This window comes from Colletes gigas, unplaced genomic scaffold (assembly GCF_013123115.1).
Source record: "Colletes gigas isolate AHSC1104 unplaced genomic scaffold, ASM1312311v1 Colletes_gigas_Sc00043, whole genome shotgun sequence".
Lineage (NCBI taxonomy): Eukaryota > Metazoa > Arthropoda > Insecta > Hymenoptera > Colletidae > Colletes > Colletes gigas.
The window spans coordinates 311686-329232 of record NW_025106672.1 but is presented as its reverse complement, the minus strand read 5'-3'; the positions used below and the strand labels follow the sequence as shown (position 1 = coordinate 329232).

General features: G+C 31.0%; 1 protein-coding gene and 1 non-coding gene across 2 annotated transcripts in view; one reads left to right on the top strand and one right to left on the bottom strand.

Moving 5' to 3' along the window:
• Window positions 1-17547, top strand: part of LOC122403059 (V-type proton ATPase 116 kDa subunit a1) — a 123940-nt gene that overhangs the window by 14618 nt on the left and 91775 nt on the right. The window lies entirely within an intron of this gene.
• On the bottom strand, window positions 7334-7459 carry LOC122403086. Its single transcript, XR_006259587.1, has one exon. It is a non-coding gene; the product is annotated as a U4atac minor spliceosomal RNA (small nuclear RNA).

The following is a 17547-nucleotide window of genomic DNA, read 5'->3' as shown; positions in this document are numbered from 1 at the left end:
ATCCTAAGTCCAGAAGAGAGACTCGAACTTATGGTAAAAAAACTTGCAGCGGTTCAGCAGTCGGAGACTCTAACAACTGCGTCATCGACGCCGTTGAAAATATCGTTGATTTTCTAGGATATATTGCGCTCAACGGTTGGCTTTATTTTATTTGTTTCAATTGTTATGTAATTCTGCTTAGTGTAGAAACATTAAACAGTCTACAAAACACTTATATATTGAAGGATGCATAAAAATTCAACGTGTAAGTTACTCTAATACGCAGAAAATGAGGAAAAATTCGGTTTTTATTTTTTTTCACTGCGGCGCACCAAAATGAAAAATCTGAAAAAAATTGAGAGTAATAGTAATAGTAATACCTGTTTACTGTAAAAGTATAAAAGTAGTTCCGGGCCTCCTTCAATACGTAATCGGCATTTTTCGGCATTTTTTGCTGTTTTTTATTTTTCACTACCTGGTTCTTCAATCAAAAAATCTGAAAATCTCCCAAAGTATGTGCCCCGGTACCCGAAATGTCTCTGAATTTTTTTACATTTTTTTACTCAATAGGTCAAGAGAAATAATTCAAAAACATGATTTTCGTTTTCACCCCATTACTACCCCCACGGTCGAGATTTCAAGTTAAAAATTTGCACACATGGGTTATTTTTTTTTTGCTATCGAATGACCCCGGGCTCGTTCCATTCGGTTTGGGGGCACATTTGACCCCCTTATTCGGCTATACCCTTAGATCGAATTATTATTCCTTTTTTCCCTCGATCGATCGACACTCGACAAACAGGGCCATCGAACTTTTACTTTTAATCGAATATCGCGCGTGATTAAATCGAGTTTTAAAAGTTCCGTGGTATGTTACGGACGCTAGCGCGAAGTTACGAGCGTCCTTGGAGATCTTATCTCGCGAGCGCAAGATTGTTCTGCAGGAGCGAAAAGTGGAACAGCAAACCGACTGCGGCGTGTATATTAACTGGAAATGCAAATACGTGCTGCAATCTAAATTTGAACACGACGATAACGCGTTTAGAATAATACGATTCGAACGACTCGATCTTAAAAATACATTTAATAAAGTGGAAGCTTTCATCAGACATTTTTAAATTCATGATAACTTCCATTACAGGGACTTGAAATACTAATTTAATATTAGTAACTCCTTTCAAGAGATAATTGTAATACACGTGCCGAATAATTCTCGAAGAGGTTATTGCTCTGGAAAATTTGATTTTTCGTACAATGGTGGGCGTGTTGACGCCGGTTTCAAGGCTGAACCTACTTCGCTGTTTAATCTCAAGAATCAAACGAAAACACTTAAGAAAGATAACAGAGGATACGCATTATTTATGATCATAGTTGTTTACGATAAATTGCTTTATAATGACCACTCGAATTCTGGACGTGATTTACGAAGAGCCACTTTTCGTTTCTTGTAACTCGAGAAACTAGATATGTACGCATTATATGTGGTTGTTGTAGCGTTTCGACCATAGACAGGGTATCGTAAAATGAATATAGAATAAAAGTTCGTCCAACGCTTTTCGAGAGAACTGATGCTTAAATCGTTGCAATAGTTTCTTTGAAATATTTGTTATTATTTGCAGCCCTATAGTCTTTGGTAGTAATGTTAAAAATCTGTAAGGAAATATTGTCCTTAGAATTGGCTGAAACGTCGCGTAGCGTCGCGAGGAAACGAGTCATTGGCGAACGACCTACGCCTACTACTTGCACAAAATGCTTAAGTAGCAGGAACCTTGGATGCGAATCAGCAGTTGACCCTAATAATTGCACGGACCATCTGTCAGTCATAACTAGAGATGGCGTTAACTACTACTTTTGAATCACTCGTGATTCGATCACATTCATTCCCAATCATGGCGATTTTTCACAGTGATTCGTGATTCTTCGTGATCACTTTTGATTGGTGGAGAGCGTTCTTTTCACTTTTCACGAATTATGTCCTTAGACTGTATATGTATTATATTATAACATGGTCCAAAAGCAATGTTAACATAATTTTCTTATTTGGGAAAGAAAAGGAAAAATCAAAAGTGATAAATAGATGTAAGTATAGGTTTTATTTCTCATTGTTTCAACATTCGTTTCATAAATGTTCGTGAAATTTTTCAACAAAGAAATGTATACGCAAAACTAACCTGTTTGTAATTTTAAATTCTAACTTATTTCTTTATAACACAAATATATACAAAATGTCATATTAATGTATAAAAACATTCTATGTACAATGTTAAAAATTAAATTTATATACAGGGTGTACGGCCACCCCTGGGATTCTAGAGGCCAAAATAAGACGAAAATCAAGAATATCAATTTCTCGACTGAGGCTTCGTTACAAAGTTATTATAAATTTAAATTAAAAAATTTCAAATCATACTAAAAAAATTATATTTAGTTACAGGGGTCAATTACAATAATTTTTAATCATTAGACATACCTTTGAAATCCTACCCACTTTTAAGAAAAGAATTCGAGAGAATGTGAAATTTTTCGACAAAAATAAAAAACTTCAAATCGTTCTGGAAAAATTATTTTCGATTGCGGAGGTCGATTACAATCATTTTTGGTCATTACACATACCCCCGAAATTCTACACACTTTCGAGACAAAAATTCATAACCGAAAATCTAATTTGGAACCTAAATGCGACAAAAAAAAAAATTTCAAATCGTTCTAGAAAAATTAATTTCGGTTGCAGGGATCAATTACAATCATTTTTGGTGAATAGACGTACCCCCGAAATCCTGCACATTTTCGAGAAAAAAATTCAGTACGAGCGGAACTTTAAATGTTAATAACTTTTTAACGAAGCCTTAATCAACAAAGTGGTGTTCTTGATTTTTGTCTTATTGTGGCCTTTAGAATCTGTCATTAAAATTTTTCCCAAGAGTGGCCGAACACCCTGTATACATGTTACTTATGCTATAACTTTATGATTAATATTATTATAAAAGCAGTTCAGCAGGGTTTGATTAAGCATATAATAAATATATTTATAATAATGTAAAAATAACAGAATATAAACAAATTTAGTTAAAATCATTGTGTTTGCGTATGAGTATATCACATGATAGATTTATATTATTAGAGGGCTCAATTATAGCTGAAGCAGCTATTATGAGTAAAAACCTACCATATATTTTAATATGCAAAGTAGGAAATATTAGATGAATTGGCGAAGGGATACTTTCAAAAGCTGGACTAATTTAAAACCATTAAAATTATCTATATTGTTATTTTTAAATAATAACCTAGACCTAGCCCAGCCTTTTTCGTTGCTTAGACTACATTACTATACAATTTAAATTTGACGTATTTGTAATTCTTTGATTTTTCACTGAGGGGAGTTACCGGAACTCTAACGACCACAGTTAACGTGAACCGTTATTAAAGCGCCATCTTTCGGATCACGGTCGTGAATGGAGTTTAATCACGAGCATGATCGTGATTTTTTGATCATTGTGATAAATCACTGTTAGTGATTTTGCACGCCATCTCTAGTCATGACTGCGTCCAGCAATGTTCACATCTTGAATAAAAAGTAGCAATTCTAAAGAAACACAGTTTCCTCGTCCCTCGATTACGACTGGTAAAATAGTTTACTCGGTAAAAAAAATTTGCGTTTAATTACTAAGCTTGTTAACCGTTCGTTCAAAGAACAGAGGCGAGACGTTCGTCAGAAATTGTTTAGGCAGACTCGGGATGATTTTACAGCGTCGTTCGCATAAAGCAGACGTCCAATTAACCGTACTGTCGCAAAGACTATACTATACTGTTTCAAAATTTATTACGACCCAAAAAGTTTCGATTCTGTCTCGAGTTTTCTTATCCTTTCCTCCCAGTATTTATTATGCCAGCAAGAAATAGTGGTCAGTAGAGATAGCGTACAAAATCACTAACAATCGTGATCACAAAATCACGCGACCGTGATGCGAAAGATGGCGTTTTAGTAGCGGTTCACGTTAACTATGATCGTTAGTGATCGGCTAACTCCCCTCAGTGGACATTCAAAGAATTACAAATGCGCCAAATTTAAATTGTAATGTAATGTAGCCTAAGCAATGAAAAAGGCTGCTTAATTGCATATTTTGTACATTTCAAATGTCAAATTGTTTCAGTCGATTATTTAAATACATGATAAGTTTGTTGCCACGAAAAAGAAGTATTGCTTAGGTGTAAAACACTCGTTTCAAAAATAAGAAAATGTCTAAAATCATCAGTAATGAAAATTCTTATGTTCATTTATATGAAAACATACATATTATACATTTATATACGTTTTTATACATTAATATGACATTTTGTATACTTTTGTATTTTTATATTATAAAAAAATAAGTTAGAATTTAAAATTACAAATAGGTTAGTTTTACGTATACTTTGTTGAAAAATTTCACGAACATTTGTGAAACGAATGTTGAAACAACGAGGAATAAAACTTGTACTTACATCTATTTATCACTTTTAATTTTTCCTTTTCTTTCTCCCAATAAGAAAATTATGTTAACATTGCTTTTAGACCATATTATAATATAATACATATACTGTCTAAGGCCATAATTCGTGAAAAGTGAAAAGAACGCTCCCCACCAATCAAAAGCGATCTCGAAGAGTCGTGAATCACTGTGAAAAATCACCATGATTGGGTCTGAACGTGGTCGAATCAGGAGTGATTAAAAAGTAGTAGTTCACGCCATCTCTAGTGGTCAGTGGTGCATTACACGTGCAAGAAAAAAGTCTGCAAATTTAATTTCCAACGACTTATGTCATATACGTATACCTTCGTTGTAAAAGCAAACATAAGCGAAACATCGGGTATTTTATAATATTATATAGACAATTTGTTCAAGTCTATTTTAAGGATACAACTATAAATAAAATTACAATTTTATTTACTTTGATTATACGCAATAAAACGTACATAAATTGCTGGTAGATTTCTTAATTAGGTTATTTTGTTAGACGATACTATCACAGAGTAAGCGTATATTACGAATAAAAGCCACAGACGAAGAACTGGTTTGGTGGTTCACATTTAACGTTCACTTATTTATTCCAACAGTTAGGGTTACGTTGCACAACGTTCTTGCTCAATGGTTATCCCACTCGTGCCTGGACAATATACATAGGTATTTCACGAAACGTGAGCGAAATAACGAGTCATAGAAGCTGCGTCAATTTTAAGGAAATATCTTTTTTACTTAGCATTTAACTACATGTATAATCATATAATATGTTTGAACGAAATTAATACTCCCTGTGAAATACTACCATTTCGTAAAATTTTTTGCAAATTAGTAAATAATACTTTTTAAAAGTAAGTGTACTGTCCCTATGAAACTACCATTTTATAAAATTGATTGCAAGTTACTAATAATACTTTTATATACAGGGTGTTCGTCCACCCCTGGGAAAAATTTTTATAGGAGAGGCCAAAATAAGACGAAAATCAAGAATACTAATTTGTTGATGGAGGCTTCGTTAAAAAGTTATTAACGTTTAAAATTCCGTCCGTACTGAATTTTTTTCTAGAAACTGGCTAGGATTTCGAGGGTAGGTCTATACACTAAAAATTATTGTAATTGATCCCCGCAATTGAAAATAATTTTTCCAGAACGATTTGTAACTTTTTTTCGTCGAAAAAAGGCAGCGCCTACCTCCTTGTCGATTTTTCTTAAAAATTTCTGAAAAGTTGTTTAATACTTTTTTGTAGATACCCATGGGCTCTGCTTCAGCAAAAAGTTTCATTGAAATATATTCACTATTGTGGGATTTATGGCTGTTTGAAAATTGGACCATTTTCATGGGGTTTTTCTCACTTTACGGGGTCAAGGAATACCTTTTTCAATATTGTTACAATTTCTACATATTCTTCACCAAAATACGCGTTGTTTGCGTTTTGAAAAATTAAAATCCTATAATCTGTTCAGGAGTTATGACATTTTAAAGATTTGCATTTCAGGGTAGTATTCTTAACCTCACATTATATTTTCGGAAAAGAATTTTTTTCTCGAAAGTACGTAGAATTTCGGGATGTGTCTATTCATACAAAAATACTTGCATTTGACCTCTGTAACTAAATATAATTTTTTTAGTATGATTTGAAATTTTTTAATTTCGTCTAAAAATTTAAGTACCTACTCGAATTTTTTTCTCGAAAGTGGGTAGGATTTCAGGGATATGTGTATTCATAAAAAACGACTGCAATTAAGCCTCGCAACCAAAAATAATTTTTTCAGAATGATTTGAAATTTTTTAATTTAATTTTTATTAACTTTTTAATGGAGCCTCAGTCAACAAATTGATATTTCTGATTTTCGTCTTATTTTGGCGTCTAGAATTTCCCATTAAAATTTTTGGCCGAACACCCTGTATAATTATAAAATGCTAGTTTCATAAGGACAGTATTAATTTCGTTCATACATATTATATGCTTATACATATAATTAAATGCCAAGTAAAAATGATATTTCCTTAAAATTGACGCAGCTTCTATGACTCGTTATTTATATATATATATATATATATATATATATTTTTTGTCCCACGTTATACGTTCGTACATAAAAAACAAATTGTTTCTTACGTATAATGTTTAGTCGTAAAATTCATATAAAATACATACTACATCTTGTACAAGAATTCCTACAAGGACGCAATTATAAAATCCTGTATAACACAGCGAGATTGCGACGATTCACGTGTAATGGCGTGGTGGATAAATATTTATGCGTGCAGAAACCACGTGGAACCATCTCTTTCCCTCTCTGTCTTACGCGCGTGAAAACCGTCGTTTAATTCGCATTCTCCATCTCTATAATTCTATTTATGAGCACGTTTCTTTTTGTTTGAGGATATAAGAGAATTATCCTTATTGATTTAACTATTTATTAATAACGTTTTGGTGTAGCGAGAAGAAGCTTGAGAACAATTATGGAAAAGAAGCAAACGTTGTTAAAAGAAATGTTTATTCAGAAGGAAACTAGAATTTTTAGTTTTAATTGTTTAACACTGTATATAATATTTAGTATACAATAAATATATTATATAATATATATATATCTATTAATCTTGGGATGTATCTCTATTAAAATGTATTGGTAGAGTGTTTAATAATATATAATTATTTATGGGTTTATCGAATCCACAATTTATATATAATAAATTAATAAATATTTATATTAATATTGGGTCAACATATTTAGTAATTGTGTGAGTAACTTTTAATAATTATAATTCAGATATTCGATTTGTTTGTATATTTAATTTTTGTAAATACGACTGTACTTATTTACTGTTAAGCCTCTTGTGAAGTAAAGAGGCCCGCAAAAATTGCATCGCACGAAGTAAAATCGTGGATGCGATATATTTGTTTAACAATGGGTTTCAGCAACAGTATCCTCACTTGTCGATCATTGTATACTTTGCTCCCCAAGACAAGGATGGAGAAATCGGTCTGCAGCAGCGGTACATATGCTTTATATGGAAATTATACTTGCGAGAAACTTGTGCCATCTTGTGGCATTCGTGGGAACCAACCAAGTTAAAGATATACATGATATATGTATTTCTATTGGAATAATTATACACACATTGTATCGGAATAATTATAAATTACTAATTTATTTCGTATCTCGTCATAATTTTTGAATAAAGATCCAAACGTCCTACGTTTATATAACGTATTCTATAACAATACGCTGGGAAAGTTAAAATCTGGGACATCGTGTGTACTTGAAAATTGTATAATATTTTTAAACGATGCAATGATTTTCACCTTGGCGATCGCAACAAGCAACTATGTATATTTGCAATTTCAACATGTTGTAACTATTTAAAGTTACTCAGTGTGGTTGATGTAGACAATGCCACTATACTATTAATATTATTAATAAAAAATAATTTATTATCTGAAATAGAATGTCTCTAGATTTATATGAATATTTGTTAAGTCTTTGGACGTGAAATTTATTAAGTAATTTATTTATTATTGCATTTATTTATTGGGGAATAATAGTCTTTTCAGAATCTTGGCACTTTTAAATAACTCGTAAATAATTGCATCATCGTTTAAATATAATTTTTTAAAGCATTACGATCGTGCATGTGCCGTGGAATGAAAGTACCGTTGTTATTCAACGTTAGAAATAAAATTTAATTGCTCGATCATTATAATTTGGTAAAATTTCAATTTATAATTTTTCAAACACTACAATACCCCAAACAAACGAGTTGAAACTATAAACCGCTGGCAATGACCCAAAAACCGCAGATGAATAATTTTGGCCTTGCATTATGGTTGGCTGCAACCTCGAACTACATACACAATGTGTGTGGAATAACGATGAAATTCTATTAAACGTTTTGAAAATCAATTACATTTGGTTTCGTGTTGGAAATATTTTTCAATCAGATTATTTTCCCATTTTTAAAAAATGGTCTTGTAGTGATTCTCGTTAAAAAAAATTTACTTTTTTTTTTGTTTTAAATTAGAGACTTATACGAGTATCTTGAAATTTTTCGGATTGTTTAACCTCTTCACGTCCTTGGCCACATATGTGGACGTTTAGTTTTTTCTTTTTATAATTATAGTTACTGTCAATAATAAATAGACCAAAAAAAAAAAATCGTCCTTGAAGAGATTAAACGTGTAAAACATTTTTAAATCAAGAACCAAGAATGAAAAAAAGACCAAGTTTTCTGTCGCATTTGAGAAATATATTATTAACACATTGATTGCACATTGTTAATTTCACGAGTTGAGACAATTTTCGAATTTTTTTATAAGTTATTGATAAGATTTTTCATTCTGTTGATCGATAATAGGTACGTTTGGTGATAAAAAAGTATCGTTTTAAATTTATTACAACGGTTCGACATTTTCTTGTTTTTCTGCTTCCTGTAGCGCGTCGCTTCATTCATGGCAAGGATATTTATTCAAATGTTGCGTTGAACCGGATCGAATTGAATCAGCAATTAAATACGCGTCTGCGTGACTTTGATTATTAAAGTTCCCCAGTTATGAGAATCGCGTGTTCGAATCCTTCCTGCGTTTACAGTTTTCCGCTAATTAGAAATTGATTACACTTGGAAAGACAGGGCATTTCAAAGTCCATTTTTAATTCTACTCAATTAAAAATTACAATTAAATGATGTCCCAATACGTGTCAAGTATGAACAACGTTTTGGCTAATTTTTATTATTTAGATGTACAGAATTTTTTTTTTCTGGTCTATATTATTGACAGTAACTGTAATTATAAAAAAAAAACTAAACGTCCACATACAGTTACTCACAAAATTGAGCGTACACCTATGTAGTTAATAAAAACTTGTGGGAAAATGAACATAAACAGACATATTTAAAAGTAAAAACGCAGTATACATTTTACTTGGACATTTCAGCAAATAATGCGTGACGAAATTTTTAAACAATATTGATTGTTCATCTATGTTTAACAAAAACTGTAAAAGTATGCTTATTTTATCGTCACAAAATTGAGCGTACAGTTTATTAGTAACTAGAAAACTAACTTTTGTAAAACTTCTCATGGTTTACAATTCATTCGATTCTATCTAATAACATAGTTCCGTTGCTATGATACGTTTGATTTTCATTTGTCATTGTTTATTAGCGAAAATTTGCACTATGGCTTCACAAAGATCAGAAACTGATATTTCTGTGCGAAAATTAGTTGTCAAATTGTAGTGTCAAGGTAAATCTCTAAGGCAAATTGGAAAAACAATAGGTAGAGCCCACTCTACTGTACAAAAAATTATTAACAATTACAAATACAATGGTACATTGCATAATCAGCCAGGACGCGGAAGGAAAAAAATTCTGACTGGAACTGACGAACGGTACATAATACGACAAATTAAAATTAATCCAAAAAGTAGTGTACCAAAATTAACAACAGATGTTTCATCGAGGATTAGAAAATCGATATCGACAGAAACTGTTCGTAGGGTGCTACGCCTTAGAAGAAGCCTTATATTTCTAAGGTGAATAGAATCAAGCGTTTGGAATTTGCAAAAAAATATGTAAGTTGTGATATAAATTTTTGAAAGAACGTAATATTTTCCGACGAAGTTAAAATTAATTTATTTAATTCGGATGGAAAAATAATAGTATGGAGACAACCGAATTCAGAGTTCAATCAAAAGAATACGGTTCCTACTGTAAAACACGGCGGAGGTTCAATAATGCTGTGGGGATGTGTGGCAGCAAGTGGAGTCGGTAATAGCGAATTTATTGAAACATCTATGGACAAACTAAAATATCTTGATATTTTGAAAAAAAATTTGAAATCGTCAGCTCTAAAATTAAACATGCCAGCCATATATTATTTCCAACAGGACAATAATCCTACACATAAATCGTATATTGTTAAAGAGTGACTGCTATATAACGTGCCAAAATTATTACACACTCCACCACAATCGCCGGATATTAATCCCATTGAGAATTTGTGGCGTGAATTAAAATTACAATTAAATAAATGTAGTTATGTAGTAATAAAACAGATGCTAAACGCAAAATTGTAGAAATATGGAATAGTATTCCGTGTTCGACTACAGAAACGTTAGTCGAGTCTATGCCAAAACGTTTGAGAGCAGTTATAGATACAAAAGGATTTGCAACAAAATATTAAAATAAAATCTGTTAGTTATTTTTGTTTAATTTGATCTGCTGTATGCTCAATTTTGTGACACTAAAACAAGAACAGTTTTGTTGCTTTTGCTAAATAGAAATGAATAATTAATTTTATTTAAGACTTTTTCCACTAATTGTCCGTCAAAATATATGAACAAAATAAATATTATATTTTTACTTTTAAATATGTCCGTTTATGTTCATTTTCCCACCAGTTTTTATTAACTACATAGGTGTACGCTCAATTTTGTGAGTAACTGTATGTGGTCAAGGACGTCAAGAGGTTAAGTACATTCTCTAGTTTATTGAGAATTAAAATTTCCCATAAATGCATAAAAATCCGCAGTCTAATAATAAGATACCCCCTGATGAATGGTCCAGTTTTCAAAAATTAATATGTATATAGCTTTTCTCACAATCCTGTACGACTAAATAATAAAAATTAGTCAAAACATTGCTCTTACATGACACCTTTTATATTTTTGCATATTAAGTAAATTCTCTAGTTTCTTGAGAATTAAAATTTCCTACAAATGCATAAACATCCGCAGTCTAATAATAAGATACCCCTGGATGAATTGTCTAGTTTTCAAAAGTTGATATGTAGAAAGGATTTTTCACAAATTTGTATGACCAAATAATAAAAATTAGCCAAACATTGCCCCTACTTGACACCTTTTATATTTTTGCATATTTAGAATAATACATTCTCTAGTTTCTTGAGAATTAAAATTTCCTACAAATGCATAAACATCTGCAGTCTAATAATAAGATACCCCCATGATGAATTGTCCAGTTTTCAAAAATTAATATCTACATATATAGCTTTTCTCACAAACCTGTACGACTAAATAATAAAAATTAGTCAAAACATTGCTCTTACATGACACCTTTTATATTTTTGCATATTAAGTAAATTCTCTAGTTTCTTGAGAATTAAAATTTCCTACAAATGGATAAACATCCGCAGTCTAATAATAAGATACCCCCGGATGAAATGTCTAGTTTTCAAAAGTTGATATGTAGAAAGCATTTCTCACAAATTTGTATGACCAAATAATAAAAATTAGCCAAACATTGCCCCTACTTGACACCTTTTATATTTTTGCATATTTAGAATAATACATTCTCTAGTTTCTTGAGAATTAAAATTTCCTACAAATGCATAAACATCTGCAGTCTAATAATAAGATACCCCCATGATGAATTGTCCAGTTTTCAAAAATTAATATCTACATATATAGCTTTTCTCACAAACCTGTACGACTAAATAATAAAAATTAGTCAAAACATTGCTCTTACATGACACCTTTTATATTTTTGCATATTAAGTAAATTCTCTAGTTTCTTGAGAATTAAAATTTCCTACAAATGCATAAACATCCGCAGTCTAATAATAAGATACCCCTGGATGAATTGTCTAGTTTTCAAAAGTTGATATGTAGAAAGGATTTTTCACAAATTTGTATGACCAAATAATAAAAATTAGCCAAACATTGCCCCTACTTGACACCTTTTATATTTTTGCATATTTAGAATAATACATTCTCTAGTTTCTTGAGAATTAAAATTTCCTGCAAATGCATAAACATCTGCAGTCTAATAATAAGATACCCCCATGATGAATTGTCCAGTTTTCAAAAATTAATATCTACATATATAGCTTTTCTCACAAACCTGTACGACTAAATAATAAAAATTAGTCAAAACATTGCTCTTACATGACACCTTTTATATTTTTGCATATTAAGTAAATTCTCTAGTTTCTTGAGAATTAAAATTTCCTACAAATGTATAAACATCCGCAGTCTAATAATAAGATATCCCCCTGATGAATTGTCCCGTTGTCCAATTGTCCTGTACGACTATAATATGCAATAATATAAAAGGTGTCATGTAGGAGTAATGTTTTGACTAATTTTCATTATTTAGTCATACAGATTTATGAGAAAAGCTTTCTACATATCAATTTTTGAGAATTAGACAACTCATCAGGGGGTATCTTATTATTGGACTGCGGATGTTTATGCATTTATGGGAAATTTTAATTGTGAAGAAACTAGAGAATGTTCCCAATATGCAAAAATATAAAAGATGTCAAGTAGGAGTAATGTTTTGTCTAATTTTCATTATTTAGTCATACAGATTTATGAGAAAAGCTTTCTACATATCAATTTTTGAGAATTAGACAACTCATCAGGGGGTATCTTATTATTGGACTGCGGATGTTTACGCATTTATGGGAAATTTTAATTCTCAAGAAACTAGAGAATTTACTTAATATGCAAAAATATAAAAGTCTTGTAAGAGCAATGTTTTGACTAATTTTTATTATTTAGTCGTACAGGTTTGTGAAAAAAGCTTTCTACGTATCAATTTTTGAGAATTCGACAACTCATCAGGGGGTATCTCATTATTAGACTGCGGATGTTTATGCATTTATAGGAAATTTTAATTCTGAAGAAACTAGAGAATGATCCCAATATGCAAAAATATAAAAGATGTCATGTAAGAGCAATGTTTTGACTAATTTTTATTATTTAGTCGTACAGGTTTGTGAGAAAAGCTTTCTACATATCAATTTTTGAGAATTAGACAACTCATCAGGGGGTATCTTATTATTAGACTGTGGATGTTTATGCATTTATGGGAAATTTTAATTCTCAGAAAACTAGAGAACGTAATGAATATGCAAAAATATAAAAGGTGTCAAGTAGGAACAATGTTTTGGCTAATTTTTATTATTTAGTCGTACAGATTTGTGAGAAAAGCTTTCTACGTTTCAATTTTTGAGAATTCGACAACTCATCAGGGGGTATCTCATTATTAGACTGCTGATGTTTATGCATTTATGGGAAATTTTAGTTCTCAAGAAACTAGAGAATGTAGAGGTTAATATGCAAAAATATAAGAAATATTTACAGTAAGATACGAATGATTGTATTCAGGGGACAACCCTCACCAAGCTACAACTTCATTATTTCTAGTAATGAAAATATGAATTTGCATAAAGATCCGCAGTCTACTTATTATTTAGCATCTTGAAAGAATCGCATGTTTAGTTAGAAAAAGAAAAGGTGTTTCGAATGTCTCGATTGATAATTAGTTGGAATGCTGTGGAATTCCAGGTCGCAGCACCGTTAATTGTTGTTGCAGCAATCTGGTACGAACGAACGATTTAATTATTCGCGTGCGACGTTTAATTAGAGCAGCGAATGGGAGACCTCGTATGTACAATTGTACATCGTAGGGTGGACGTTATTTATACTTGATGACAAATTTTTTTCGTAACGTGGCACATCGCAGTTGAAAATTTGGCATTTTTCTAACCCGTTTTTCTCCATTAACCCCTTGACGTACGATGTAGGGGGTAAAACCACTGTAAAAACCTGAAGTAAAGCGTTTCTTTGCGATTTTTTTTTCGATGGATGGTAAAGTAAGAGGATAATAATATTCATGAATATTATTAACCATGGCGTTAAGTATTAAAAAAAATATTTATTCAAAAATAGTGCAAAATGGCGGCGCTGGAGTCATTCTTGCGAGGCGAGTTTTGAATTTGAGGTGCTCTGACCCAAATTTGCATTTGGAAAAAACAAAAAATTTTCTCTTAATCTACATGAGTATAGAGAAATACGTAGGGGATCTTCGATAAGTTAATTTTAACATTATTTATTGACAAATGATTACCCCATTTTTTGTACAAAATTGAATTTTCTATTTCAAATGCTCACCAATCACACAAAAATTAATGTTTCACAAATCCCCTATGTATTTCTTTAGCTATATTCACGTAGATTGAGAGATAATTTTTTGTTTTTTTCCAGATACAAAGCGTCATTTTGCACTATTTTCGAATCAATATTTTTTTTCTTAACACTTAACGACATGGTTAATAATATTCTTGAATATTATTATTCTCTTACTTTTCCATCCATACAAAAAAAAAAAATCGCAAAACGCTTTATTTTAGGTTTTTACGGTGGTCTTACCCCTTAATTCCAAATAATTTTTCAAACGTATACTATTTAATTTGGTTTAAATTTGTTCGTACAAGGAATGGCTACGAAAAAGAATAGATTTGTTTCATGACTACCTTGTGAATGTAAAAATGTATTCATTTTAATTTGTAAGGCTTGTAAGTGAGTAGCCACATAATTGTGAAACTTGACATTAAGAACTTGTGACGTGTCAGACTCGTCATTGTATGGCAACTTGCAATTGGCAAGGGGTTAAAGTGCATTGTTATCAAACATTTTAGCACCTTTTTCTATAGAAAATCTGAAATTGATCGGAGAACGTGGCACATTGCTGTTGAAAATTTTGTATTTTTATAATACGTTTTTCTTCATTAAAGTGTATCACCATCATAAATTTTAGCACCTTTTCGAATTCGTCTTTCTACACTTTATAAGGATATAGAAACAAAATTTTGAATTTTTTCTTCTTTATAAGTCGCGATTTTTAAATTTCAAAAATTTATTGCGGAACAAAAATATACTTTGTCGCATTATATTTACTTCGTTAAATAGTACAAGTTTTACTCATAACATTTTTTTCTTTGTTTATAAGTAACGGAGATGTTTATAGTGATTTTTTAAAGCGCTTTTACGTTTTTCACTTTGTATTTTGAAATAAAATATTTTGAAACGATGTAGGTGTGTATCAAGATTATAGTTTCTTAGTTATTTAATATTATAATTAAGACTTAATTAAGACGTTATTTAATATTATAATTAAAACATGGCACATCGCTGTTGAAAATTTTGTATTTTTATAATACGTTTTTCTTCATTAAAGTATATCGCCATTATAAATTTTAGCATCTTTTCGAATTCGTCTTTCTACACTTTATAAGGATGTAGATACAAAATTTTGAATTTTTTACCTTTTATCAGTCGCGATTTTCAAATTTCAAAAATTTATTGCGGAACAAAAATATACTTTTTCGCATTATATTTGCTTCATTGAATAGTAGAAGTTTTACTCATAACATATTTTTCTATGTTTATAAATAACGAAGATATTTAGATATTTCTATTTCAATCATTGTAAAATATGGAATCGATGCAAGGGAATATACCGTAGGAAATGAATAGCTTTAAAACTAATTCTAAGAAAGGAATAAGCAGTGAAATCTGACAACGGGAAATGGTGCTACATCGAATTTGAAAATTTTGTTTTCTTATAATTAGTTTTTTTTCGTTTTAATTCACAGTCTGTACACAGTTTTATATTTTTCTGAATTTGTCCTTTACGCTCCATAACAATATAGAAAAAAAATATGATTGCATTAAAAAAAAATTATGAGTTTGAAATTTCAAGGAGTGACCTTGAAAAAAACCTTTTTTCAGGTTACATTTGCTTCATTAAACAATACAACCTTTATCAAAAGAATTTTTTCATATTTTGTTAAAATTTGATTTTGCTGTTATTGCCGTTCTTGGTCATGATTTAGAAGATTTAATAATTTGTTGGATCACCAACACGACCATACAAATATGTATACAGGGTGTTCGACCACCCCTGGAAAAAATTTTAATGAGGGATTTTAGAGGCCAAAATAAGATGAAAATCAAGAATACCAATTTGTTGATAGAGGCTTCGTTAAAAAGTTATTAACAATTAAAATCAAAAATTTCAAATCGTTCTGAAAAAATTATTTTTGGTTGCGGTGGTCAAATAAAATAATTTTTGAAATCCTACGCATTTTCGAGAAAAAAATTCCTTACCGAAAATCTAATTAGGTGCCTAAATTTTTCGACGAAAAAAAAAAATTTCAGATCGTTCTAGAAAAATTATTTTCGGTTACGGTGGTCAATTACAATCATTTTTAGTGAATAGACATACCTCCGAAATCCTACCCATTTTCTAGGAAAACATTCGAGAAGATGTGAAATTTTTCAACGGAAAAAAAAAATGTCATATCGTTTTGGAAAAATTATTTTCGGTTGCGGGGGTCAATTACAATCATTTTTGGTGAATAGACATACCCCCGAAATCCTGCGCATTTTCGAGAAAAAAATTCAGTATAGGCGGAACTTTAAACATTAATAACTTTTTAACGAAGCCTCCATCAACAAATTGGTATTCTTGATTTTCGTTTTATTTTGGCCTCTAGAATCCCCCATTAAAATTTTTCCCAGGGGTTGCCGAATACCCTGTATACAGTATTTAATATTATATTTGAATAACGTTAGAAACTATTTTATAGGAATTGAAACATTAACAACGACTTTATCTTTTTTCCCACACGTCTTCTTCCTCTCGATACTGGCTTAATAGTGACCAGTTTCACACACGTCGCTCTTTCGTTCACTCTTCGACCATAATGCATACAAATCATTTAGACCATACCACTCGTATCACACTCATTTTCTCCATACCAAACATCACTCATTTCATATACTTACTTGCATCTATGACAACCAGAACCACAAACACTACTTAAGACATCACAAACATTACTCAGCCAAACATCCCAGTCACGATTTCTAATCCTTAACACTAGAACTACCAAACCAGTCAAAATGACCCATTCGTAATTTCTAATAAAACCTGTAAAAAATTTACTCGACTGAATGTTAGGAAATTTACCGTAATTTTCTATAAGAGAATGAATAAACTTATTTCCATTGCATTATACATTTCTTCACGTATCTGTCATTTCAATTTCCTTGGTACAAATAAACCCACTATAATTGTCGGTAGTTCTAGTGTTAACACTTTGACTGCCACGTAACCCATACATGGGTGACAAAATTTACCATTAGGATACTAGAAAAATTAATGCTCAAGTTAAGACGTTGAGCAAAATAAATTTGGATAGAATTTATGAATTTTAACAACTTTACAAAAATAAGTACCGAAACAAATTTT